At 37.8% G+C, this 12,543-nt stretch overlaps 1 protein-coding gene across 14 annotated transcripts in view; it reads left to right on the top strand.

Annotated features, from left to right (window-relative positions):
* The window catches only part of LOC108242155 (NACHT, LRR and PYD domains-containing protein 12-like), a 608,460-nt gene that overhangs the window by 474,466 nt on the left and 121,451 nt on the right, over positions 1-12,543 (top strand). For 2 of the 14 annotated variants that reach the window (XM_025002523.2, XM_037973830.1), the window contains exons 1-2: positions 6,066-6,071; positions 9,213-9,216. The exons of the other annotated variants lie outside the window; for them this stretch is intronic. The gene's annotated coding sequence lies outside the window, so the exon portion shown is untranslated. Of the gene's footprint in view, positions 1-6,065; positions 6,072-9,212; positions 9,217-12,543 lie in introns of those variants that run through there. 14 annotated transcript variants of the gene reach the window in all.

Genomic DNA, 12,543 nt, shown 5'->3' with positions numbered 1-12,543 from the left:
CCTCATTTGGTTTTTCTGGTCTCAACACCCTTCCTCCATGTACAGTAAGTTGATGAAAAAAGAGAAAAATCTAGGAGAGAAAAAAATGCTTGAAATCTCTGTGTTTTCACTTCAATAACTACGAATTGGTTAAAGTTACAATCATTTTGACTGCTCAGGCAAAAACTTCAAAGTGTTAACTTCACATGGAGCCTAATCTTTAGTTTGAACCACAAAAGGCTGAAGAATAGCATCTAATTTAATTTGGGTACGTCTTTTCCAGGCTTCTTGAGCTTTCTGAGGGCAAGTGGTAAGGGGTTAAGAAAAACAAAAAGAGCTTTAATTCAATTCCAACTACACTCAAACTCAACATAGAAATGTCACATAGTGAAACAAAAACCCCTTCCATTCCATGATGGTACAGTCCCAGAACCATTTACTGTGCACAAGCCCCCGGGGAATGTTTTGCCTGTGCACACCTGCTAGGAGAGGGAAATGGCAGAGGTAAGTATTCACAACTAAAACTTATATTTTAACACATTGCTGCAATGTGTTAAAAATACCAATTATATATATACAAATTATATATAATTATAATTCCAAACCAATCAAATCAAATGCTGAAAATTAAATCTCCCTTTTTCACAAAAACCCAGATGAGACCTGCTAAAGAAGCCACACCCCAAACAAAACTACTGGACTCAAAATAAACTCAATTACAAACCCAAATACTATGCTTAGCTGTTGTCTTTCATTACCCAATATAAATAAAAGATAAATGTAACAATAACCATTGTTACAGAAACATTATCCAAAAATTGCTGATCTTCCTTAGAAGGTTCCTTTTCATTTCTGGCACATTCTGGAAAATCGGTTTTAAACTGTTGACTCCAAAGTTCATCAAGTTTCACTACAGATACTCGATTGACACTTATTTGAGACTGAGCTTGAGTTTCTGTTTGGTTCTCACCCAAAGGTCCATTAACTGTCCAACCAAGTACAGTTCTAACTGCATATGGTCCATCTCCAACACTTCTGGCACATTTGAGCCAATTAGCTAATCAATCTCAGATCACAAAATTTATCTCTGCCTGGTCCTAGTCCTTCTAGATCTGAAACAATATTTGTTTCAACAGCTTTATTTTGTCCCATAGTTCTTAGCATGATGTTAGATCTCCTTCCTTGAATGTTCAGATTATTCATCAGCTTCACTATGCAGAATGATGCAGCGCTACCTGCGTCTAAAAATGCATAGGTATACACTACTGCATGTCCTTTCTTGACCTTAACTTTCACAGGCATTATTGAAAGTTTAAATTCGTTTCTACCGGCCCCTGTAAGAGCACTTGTTTGTATAGAGACCACAGCATGGTCTTGGGCCTGTTCCTTTGTATCTTGTTCTTTATTAATCTTTCTTTGAAAGACGTGTAGCATTTGAGGATGTTTTAAACCACATATTTTGCAACTGAGGCACTTTCTACAGTCTTTGCTAATGTATCCTTTACAAAGACATCCAAAACACACTCCATTTTCTTTTTGAAAAGTGATTTTGTCTTTGTGTGTTTTCTTTTCCAACTCTTGACATTTTTCTAAGGTATGATCACCTCTGCAAAACAAGCAATTCTTTACTTCTGTGGTCCTTTCCTTTTCAGATGCTGTCACAAATGTAGCAAAAGAACTTTCTTTGAATCTTGCAGGAACAGGTAACTTAGGCTTTCTTGTGTCCTCGTTTATTGTGCATACATCTCTGATATCCCTGAACACTGGGTCAGATGCAATTTTCACTTGCTTTTTCAGAAAATCCACCATATCCTTAAATGTGGCTTGTCGATTAATTCTCTCATGAAAATCACAGACTATTGGCCTCCATTTATCTCTCAGACTGTAAGGTAACTTCTTTATTATAGCAAGCATACTTGCAGGCATATCAAGCTCATTCAAATTACTGAGATCTTCCATAGCATTACAACAACCTCTGAGAAATATTGTGTATGCTTGTAGAGCTTTTGTGTCTTCGGTTTTTTGAAGACCAAGAAAGAGCTTTGTTCATATATGCCATTGTGATGCTAGTGTTCATTACCAAAATGCTGCTTTAATAGAGACTTTGCCTTACTGAATCCTCTCTCTGAAGCCATATGCAGGCAACTCCTTACAAGTTCTCTGGATTGTCCTAATGTATGTTGTTCCAAATAATAAAGACAGTCTCCAGGATTTTTATTTCTACTTTCAATATTGTGTTTGAAAGATTTAATGAAAGTCTGATATTGAAGTGGATCTCCATCAAAAACTGGGATCTCCTTCTTAGGTAGAGAGGAAAAACCTTGCTGTTGGATTAATAAAGCAGTCAGTTCATTTTGCTTACTCATGACAGATAAAATGTTACATTGCTCTTCATGACCGGTGTTTGACTGGTATGTTAAAGGAACTGCAGAAAGAGTCTGAGACTGAATTGTGACTCTGCTTGCAGGAAAGAGAGTATGTGAATCTACAACATCATGCTCCTGTAAGATATGCACATGGTCTTCTTGCACAGGATCATCTACTCTTGCATCCAACACTTTACTCTCCTTTCTTCCTTTTTCAACATACAACTCCATACCATCAAACATTTCTGATAATTTGCTTTTAATGCTGGATCCTTTGGAACCTCCCAGAACTTTCATTTTTGCAACTGTAGCAGCTATATTTGTTTCCAGCTCCAGCTGCTCCCGTTGTCTCCTTAACTGTGCTCCAAAGCATGTTTATCTTTAAGCAGTTTTTGCCTTACAATCAGTGCAGCAGCTTCAGCTTCAGCCACTCTCCATGCTGATGCTGCACTGGAAACTCTCAAGTTTGAACCTGTAAAACTTCCTTTACTTCTCCTACTTTCAACATTTGAAACACTGTCACCTGATTGGATTTCATCTTGAATGTCAGATGCTGACGTACGGTGCTTTGAGGATTTTGAAGTGTTATTTTGATTATTTGTGGAATAAACTATCTCCTTGGATAAAACAATCTCAGAAGAAGCCGGTACCTCTGCAGTAGCAACAGTAGGGACAATCACAGCTTCATCACCTTTTCTCACAAAAGGTCTTTTAATTTCAAGAAGCCACTGTTTCACATCTTCAACAAAATCTGTATTACATTTTGTTATGTGTCCAAACCAGACAATATGAGTAACTTGCTCATCCTTAGGAATCAATAAAAAAAAGGAATTATGGGCTGCTTTTGCATTTTCATACAGATTATTAAATTTTTCCAAGTTGAGCTGCACATCTTTTGCAGGCTGCTTCATTCTGTTATGGTTGACTGAGGCAAACCCAATTTGAAAACTCATAATTATGTAAAAAGAAAACAAATTTATTAACAAAAAACTAAACAAAAAGCTGTTGTGTCAGAAAAAAACAAAGCAACAAACAAATACTTACTGAGGACAGGAGCAAAAACATGCGCATGGACGTGGCATGGAAAACAATGAGCAAAAAACATGGAGCTTGAAAAATGAAAAACCATGGACACCTAGAAAGAATTAATGAATCAGTGAGGCATGAATGAAAAGAGACCAGTTTTAAATAAACAGAGGGTGAGTGGGAATTACAGAGCTGAGGGCAGGTGAATAGTTACACAGGAAACACAAAGAACAAAACACTAATCCAAAACTAAAAACCAACGAGCAAATCTAAAAAATATACACCAACATAAAAAACACAAGGAACCAAAAAAATACAGGAAAATATCACAGACCAACTCAAATAATAATAAGCAGGAGTAAGAATTCAAGTGGCGGCCCAGGAACCACCCACGCAGGAGCCAGAGTTCGCCTTTAATCCAGAGAGACGAGTTAGAGGCATGCTATGTTGTCCCACATTGACATTCCCAAATGTTGGCAAGTATGCTGATAATGCCTTGGTTTCTACAAACATAAAAAGAAAATTAGCACATTCCTTTAGAACTGGAAAGAAAGTATCATATTAACCCCTGTGGGGATTCAAAGTTCCTGTTCACTTTTTGGGACGATCTGATCAAATGTGCATTTTCTAATTTGTTAAAAGTAAGTTTCTGCCCTGCAATCTTCATGTTAAAGTTATTGTGCTTAACTTTTCATTTGCAAGAATGACCACTGGTTTTTACTTTGAAAATTACAAGATTCACACTTTTCACTTTTAATGTTTATATATATTCTGTTTTGCATTCATTTGCATGTCAGACATCATGTGAGAACATTATTTTACTATGATCTAGCATAGCATATTACATATGTCTTTAAGTAAAACCCAATCAGTATTATAAATCCAGTAATGTTACAGAAGTTTATAAACATGTAATATGCTTTTGTCCAGTGCTCATTAACCATGATTCATTGATTTCTAAAGGCTCAACTCCATTTGAGAAGAAGTTAAACTAATTACTGATCAAGTCTGTTTCTTCCTTTTGATCCTTTTTTTAGGTAAAAAGGTGTAAAGATCGAATCGTGTTTTTGTTTTTTCCTTTTTCTTTGTCGGAAAGCGTCAGAGTTCCCCTCCCAGTATGGGTAATGTCTTTTGTTTTGTCCTGTTGTGGCATCTCAAGCATACCATATAGAGAAGATGGCTGCCTATATATGCCAGAACAGATTTGGTCTACAATAAGGATATCTCAAAATGAGAATCCTAATTGCATGATTTACTTGCATTAGAGTAGTCAGGCCACATTGTTGTAATACCAACCTGTTTGTATGACTTTCAACCATCAGGACTGTTTGTGAATTGGTGCGCGAAGGTGTGTGTGTGTCTACATACATATACATGCACAAACATACACACATATACAAATACATGCATACAAAAGGTGTGTTCATGTTATGCGGGTGCATGTGTACTAGTTAGCCACCTGGAGATGCACAGTTAAAAAAAAGTGCCATTAACAGCACCCAAGACCAGAAAGGACAGATGGATCCAGGCATCCAGCCCCAGAAGGCAGCAGCAGTCCCAGGCAAACAGACACCAGGCACCACCCCAAGGCAGCTGTGCGTCCGCACAGAGCTAGGTTACCAGCGAAGCACAGGGTCAGCAGCCCCCAGGGCAAAGAGGTACGGGGAGACACAGGGCACCAGCTCCCCCAACCCAGTCATGCCACCACCTCCCGCCGCACAGGCTAAGCCTAGGACCCGACCGCCCAATGGCATGGCGCCCACACCAGCCCCCAGTAGAGAAACCACCCAGAACCAAGCAGGAGAGCCCCCAAGACACCAGGCAGGCACCAGTCCACTGCAGCTGGAACCCAAGAAGGACCAAGGTGAAAGGTCATATCAGTATGTGTAATGTCTATTGGTTGAATGCCCACTGAAACGCCCACCTTCCTTTTATGAACTGCAGCTATGATTGGACTATCGATATACAAAAGCACAACCCCAGACTTTTACTCTCCAGAATCTCTGAACTTTAGTGCAATACTCAAGAAAATGTACTTAGTTACTTACTAATACATCCAAACTGGACTTCTTTGCAGAGCTTGAGTAAATGTATTCAGTTACGGAGGGGTTTCTAATGATACGAGCTCTCATGTGTTTCCATAGAACAGAAAGCCTCTGATCTTGCTCCAGTGGGACATCAAGAATAAATTCAAGTGTAGGAGCCATTTACCTGCTTCGTCTTTGTTTTTCTCCACTAGGGGGTGTATTTAATTTGGTGTATGGCTTGGCTGGGTTATTTAAGGTCAGGTGTGTTTCTACTCAGGTGTTGCTAATGGTAGGAGGCAAACAGTTTTCTACTGTGCTTATTTTAAGACTTTATGTGGATGTATTTTGTGCTGATGGGAAATGACAAGATGAATGGATGGTTTAAAGGAAATAAATGGCTTTATGATCTATAAGCCGACAAGGAAGATCTGCATAGTAGTGATGCTGAAACCGAGGCTTCCTGAATCTCTGAACCACTTTGAGACAGTTGCTCAGAAAATGGCCTATTGTGTCGAAGCACTCGAGACAACCTAAAATAGCGATATCTGGTGGTTGTTTTTATGTACTACAATTGACGTGAATAAAATTGATAACTTTATTTAAATCACGAGTCTGTGTTTCATTCATACCATTTTCATTAAAGCTTATGTTCTCCAACGAAACCTGTGCTCTTGTTTTTTTATAAACAGAAAGGAGGATGTTACAATAAACATAATCTTTTTTAACAATAGTGACACCATGTTCTGTTGGACTGTTAATCTCATTATTATTCCATCAATTATTATTTTCATTTAATACTATCTGAGAACTTATAACTTTATGCTATGATGTCATGACTGTGATTCATTTAGGAAGAGGCTTTGAGTGACATTCAAAGATTTTTATTCATTCTCAGAAATATTTTTAAATACACTCAAAATCACACACAATCACTCAACCTAACTGTCTAAACTCAGACTCTCACAGACTCAAATTCATGTACACAACCACTCAACTTCAGACTCTCTTTAACAATATACCGCTATTTGAAATTTGTACAGAAACACGTCCACCTTTCCAAAAACCCACAGTCTGGGTGGATATTCAGTCTCATTTTTAAAGCCTTGAGAATAACTACAAGACCCGCCCACTTGGGATTCCTGCGAATCAGCGCATGACGAGCTGCGCGTCACAAGCAGCTCGAGACACCAGAAAGAACGAAGCCTCATGGCATTCCAGTTAAAGACTCTGTAAAATACCTAGGTATCAATATCACTAATAACAGTAAAGATAGAAGTACTGCCAACTTCATCCCTATCCTTGACAAATCCAAAAAAGTTTTCAACAGCTGGTTACAAAGAGCTCTATCCTTACGAGGTAGAGCTTTGCTCACTAAAGCAGAAGGTTTGTCCCGTCTAGCCTATGCTGCACAGTCTCTCTATGTAGATAAATCAATATGCAAATCAACTGATAGAATGCTCTTTGACTTCTTATAGAAAAACAAAACACATTATTTGCGTAAATCTGTCATCTTGAATAATGAGAAATATGGTGGTCTGAATTTTATTGATTTTGACTCCTTTAATAATACTTTTAAAATTAAATGGTTAAAAAATTACCTCAAGAACCCTAACTCTATCTGGAACTTCATTTCACAACATGTCTTCTCACACTTGGGTGGCCTAGAATTTGTCCTCCTCTGTAATTACAGTATTCCAAGATTACCAACTAAACTGTCCAATTTCCATCAACAGGTACTCTTAGCTTGGTCTCTTATCTACAAACACAATTTCTCCCCACAAAAGTGTTACATTTGGAACAATTCTAATATCAGCTACAAAAACAAGTCTTTATTTTTTCCAACGTGGTTTAGTCAAGGCATTAATCAAGTTCATCAGTTACTTAATAACAAAGGTATTCTCTACAGTTACACAGAATTCCTCACTAAATACAAACTACCTATCACTCCAAGAGAATACTCTATTGTATTTGATGCCATCCCATCTGGGTTGCTCATGTTGTTTAAAAATGTAGACATTTCTTCTTTTCATTCTATGAGTTCTCCAGACCCTAGACATTCCTTAGTGTGTAAACTCTGTCTTTCTGTGGTGAGGGTGGATTTCTGGGGATTGTTTTGTTGGTGTTTGTGAGTACTTCCTGGTAGGCGTGGCCAGACGACTGATTGACGTCTCGTCAACTCTCCCTCCTCACCTGCAAGTGATCTGGCTAATGGCAAGGACAGGTGTATTTAAGGCGGTGGCAGAGACCAGACCAGTGCTGGAGCATTACCTGCTTGTGGTAAAGTCGCTGAGCCTCTGTACAAGAAAGATTTTGTTATCCCGAGTTTGATTAACTCTGTCTCGTTTTTGTGCCTCAGGAATTACCTTCTGCCCCGTGGATCCAGTCTGGTTTTCGTTTTTCTTGAGACCTCTGCTAATGCTCATACTACCTGCCTCCCGTGCCTGTCTGTCTGCTTCACAATATCATCTGGAAGGAATTACTCACCACTGGAAGGATACTCACTCCCATCCTGGAACCTGAACCCACCACTGCTTGCTTCCCCAAGTGTTGGACCCGCTGCCCTGTCGTAGGAACTTTAAATACAAACCATCACTTACCATTCGTTGGTTCCTCGCGTTTCACTCCACCATACTTACCGTGTCTTTCCCTCTTTCAGATCCCGACGTTCATCCTGTAAATATTTCTCCTGCACTGTAAATAAATCACTTACCTGAACACTCCTGGTTTCCTGTGTCTGTCTGCTGCCGGACTGCTCAATAAACATTCTCTGGTTCCTGACACTTTCATCTCAACTGAAAACCACTAATTATGATATTCGATCTTTATTTAAAGAAGATATTATCTCCTATCCATCGTCTGTATCTTATTGGAATACATTTGCACAAAATCTTAACTGGGTTAGAATTTGGTCTCGCCCACATAAATTCTTCCTTACTAATAAAGTCAAAGAAGTCTCTTTAAGTTGATCCATAAATTTTATCCGACCATGCATTTCCTTCTAAAATACAAATCTAATATAGATATCTCCTGCTCCTTCTGTAAACTTATGCCAGAGACATCTATTCATCTCTTTTGAAATGTACCTATTCACAGAAATTTTGGAAAGATATTGCTGCTCTAATTACTAAAACTATACAAATTAATCTTCCACTTTACTTTGAAAATATCCTGTTTGGCATTACTGATCACAAAACAAAAATCCTTCTACCACCTTTTTTATTAATCTGATTTTATTCCTCGCCAAATTTCACATTCACAAAAGCAAAGTAATGAATAGAAAACCTCTTGACCTCTTTAAAACAGATCTAAAACTATATTTTGATGCAATCTCAAACTCGCATAACAAAAAAGCCATAAGAACAAAAAAACGTGTAACATGTTTAATCTCACTTTGTAGATCGCATTTTCTTATTTTGTCTTTTTCTGTATCTTTTTTTTCTTTCTTATTTGTATTCTGATATTATTTGTATTAAATGTATGTACTAAATGTTGAAATTGAAAGCTATAAATAAAGTAAAGAAAAAAAGAACTAAGTCTCATGTTTATGAGCGGTCACGTGATATTTGACGTGTTGACACAGCCACCAAAACACTGTATAACGATACTTCCGCTTCATTTAGCTCGAAACTGTGTCGAGCAGCACATCACAACTACATAGCAAGTTTAATTAAGCGCATGTACAACCAAGGCTCACCAGGAAGAAAAGCAACCAGTAGCGTAAAATATAGCATTTTAGACGCTACAACAAGGAAGCAGACACATGTCCAACACTGTGGACAACAAGTGGACATTAGAAAGTGTCTTGTCCTTAAAGCCGAGCTGTTGTGTTGTTCTGAAGCAGACGCTGCAGCTGTAGCTACTTTGTCCAAACGCTTCATGGAGCTCGTTTCTCTGCCCACTTCAGTTTCATGCTGCTTCTTTCCTGCCTGAGTGAGTGAGTGTGTGACGCTTCACTCAGAGACACACCCATCTGCAATAAACCTGATTTCCTGTTGAAACAAATAGGAGGAGAGATGAACTGAAAGTGTTCAGTCCGTTCAGACTCCATTTTGTCTCAATAGCAGAAGACAGAAAACTTGAGAGCTGAATCAGGGTGAGTGTTAATATCGTCTTCTACTGTCAGAGTCTCTAAGGGGTTTTTCTCTCTATGGAGGGAAAGAGAGGCAGAAGTCAAAAAACGTTTTTCCTGGTGCATGAACAGGAAGAACAAGGCTACATAGATACCGAACTGACTGTCTCTTTCCTCTATTCATATTGAGAAGAGACACACCCACAAATAAAACAATAAAATAAACCAAGGAGCTGCAGTTTGAAAAGAATTTTAAAATATTTTTGTTATTTACTTTTCACAAACAATTCACTTTTTAATTCAGAGGCTATATATCCAGGTCGTGTAACAATTTTTTTTCAGTTGTTAATTCTTCAAAAAAACAACTTAAGTATCATTAAGATTCTCAGTATTTAACTTGTAGGAAAACTATTACAGTCATTAAAAGGAATTTTTAGAATTGATGTTCAGATGAATGATTTGTGTTTCCTCTGCAGGTGAATGTAGAAAGTGTGTGTGAGCTGATGTGAATTCAGCAGCATGGATCAGTGTGAGGACAGAGAGGAGGGAGTCCCTCCCTCTAAAACCACTCTGTGTGGAGAACATGAGAGCCAGAGCAAAGATCAGAGGTGAGATGACCATCTCTAACTGTCCATGACTCTTCTCCATGTCAGAGCTCAGCTCTCACATCAACACACTGCCTTTCTTCACAGGAACAGACCTGGACCTGAGCCTGAGCCTGAACCAGAACCCAGTTGTGTGTCCATTAAAAGCAACATATCAATGGGTCTTCCTCTTGATTTCAAACAAAGTGTTTCATCCAACAAACAGTAAGTTTTACTCAGTGTTCAGTTGAGGCTGGATGATATTAAAAATAATTGTTTTCTGTTGAATGACTTGGGTGACAGTGGTGTAGTGGTTAGTGCTGTTGCTTCCCAGTAAGAAGGTTGCAGGATCACTTCCCAGCCTGGGGCCTTTCTGGGTGGAGTTTGCATGTTCTCCCTGTGCACACATGGGTTTACTCTGGGTACTCTGGTTTACTACCATATGCCATATACTTTTTGTTTCTGATTTACTATGAAGTTAACTTGTGTGTAGAAGGTAAGAGAAAGAAAGGAGATACAACTTCTACACACAAGTTCACTTCATAGTTAAGAAGCAAAAAGTATAATCAAACAAAATTTGAGGGAGAAGTGGCAAAAAGAATGGGATGAAAATAATAAAGGAAGGTGGTATTATAGAATTCAAAAGAGAGTAGGAAAAATGAGAATAGGAGGAGGAAATGGAAGAGAGGAAAAACTATTAAATAGATTCAGATTTGGACATACTGTTCTTAATAGCTCACTAGTTAAAATAAACAAACACAATACAAAAAACTGTCAACATTGTGGGAGAAGGGAGACAATAGAGCATGTTATTTTAGAGTGTAGAAGGTATGAGAAAGAAAGCAGAATAATGTTAGAGGAATTTCGGAAAAATAAAGAAATATTTAAATTAGTAGATATATTGAAAAGGAACTCACTGCAAAAGTATTCAGATTTTAATGACATTTTTCAGAAAAACAAAATTGATGAGGAGAATATAATATTAGATATTTTGAGCCACACTCCATACCAGTAGGTGGCGGTAATGCAACCTTACTGTTTTTTGCCAACCGCCACAAAACTCTACGAAGAAGAAGATGAAAAAGGCCAGTCTGTAATTGGCTGGTGGTGTGGCTCATTTACATACAACTTAGGGTTGCGAGCGCAGACAGAGCTGATCGAAGCAGTTTGTCAGAGTTGAGCGATCTGTACCCTCAAATCAGTGTCACTGCACGCTCAACCTGGTGGTACGCGCACTCAACCTAGAGACACAAAAATCATGCCATAGATGAACAGTCAGCTGAAGTTAGAGCTCATTACCGTCTCCATGGTAACAGAAACTCTCAGCTGTCTCAGACTGACAGCTACAAACATACAGGATCAAATCTCCACTGGATAAACTAAGACCCTCCCCTAAAACTCTGACTTACAGAGACAGAACCAGAACTCCCATCACAACCATTTTCACTGTTAGTTTCCCAGAACATCAGGAACAATCTCGTGTCTTTAGTTCTTTTTAATAGTTTTGGGGAGTTTTAGTAGTTTTTAAGTCATTTTAGTACTTTCTGGAAGTTTAGAAGAATTCCTGATCATTTTCTGTAGTTTAAGTACTTTTAAGTAATTTTAGTATTTTTTGGTATTTTTTGTACTTTCTAGTAGTTTTACTAGATTCTGGTAGTTTTAGATTTTTGTAATAGATTCTGGAGGTTTTAATAATTTATTAAAAATTTCTGTAGTTTTAGTTCTTTGAGTAATTTGGGTTAATTTTAGTAGTTAATGGGAGTTTCAGTAGTTTAAAAGTTTTAAACTGTTTCTCATTTTTGAAGTTTAGTACTTTTTAGTAATTTTACTGGTTACTAGTATTTTTCAGCAGTTTTAGTAGTTTTAATAGTTTTGTAATATTATCTGAAGGTCTTAGTAGTTTCTGATAATTTTGGGTAGTTTTAGTATGTTGGGTAACTTTATCACATTATGGGAAAGAGTCAGAGTCAGATCTGGTCTAAAACCACCTTCGATCCCAGATTGTAAAATATGAGTGAATCAAAGTTGAAATATGGCTAGGCAAAAATATCGAGATTACATGTTGAAGCCTGACATTAAAATTATACGAAAAATGGTCGGTGACTTACATGTAAAAACAGCATATGTTGATTTAACATTGATTAGACGTTGACATTTCAATCATTAGACTTCAAAAACAAAACATTGATTCAATGACATATTTTCAACACTGGTTAATTGACTAAAATTGGATGATTGTTTGATGGTTGATCTACCATCACTTGTCAACCTTAACCAAAAATCAACATTGAATTATTAATTTTGCTATCTGGGATGTTGTCTCTGAGTGGAGTTTCAGGTTTTTCCAGCAGCTGACACAAAGAAAGGCTGCTGTGTTCAGCTTGTTCTGTAGTTTCAGAGAACTTCCAGAAACAGTGAGTTCAGGCTGTGATTCTGAGTCCACCTTCTCCTCTCTCAGTCTCTAACAAACACAGAGGAGGCTGCAGCTCTCT

This window comes from Kryptolebias marmoratus, linkage group LG23 (genome assembly GCF_001649575.2).
Source record: "Kryptolebias marmoratus isolate JLee-2015 linkage group LG23, ASM164957v2, whole genome shotgun sequence".
Taxonomy (NCBI): Eukaryota; Metazoa; Chordata; class Actinopteri; order Cyprinodontiformes; family Rivulidae; genus Kryptolebias; species Kryptolebias marmoratus.
This window is presented reverse-complemented; position numbering and strand designations above follow the sequence as displayed.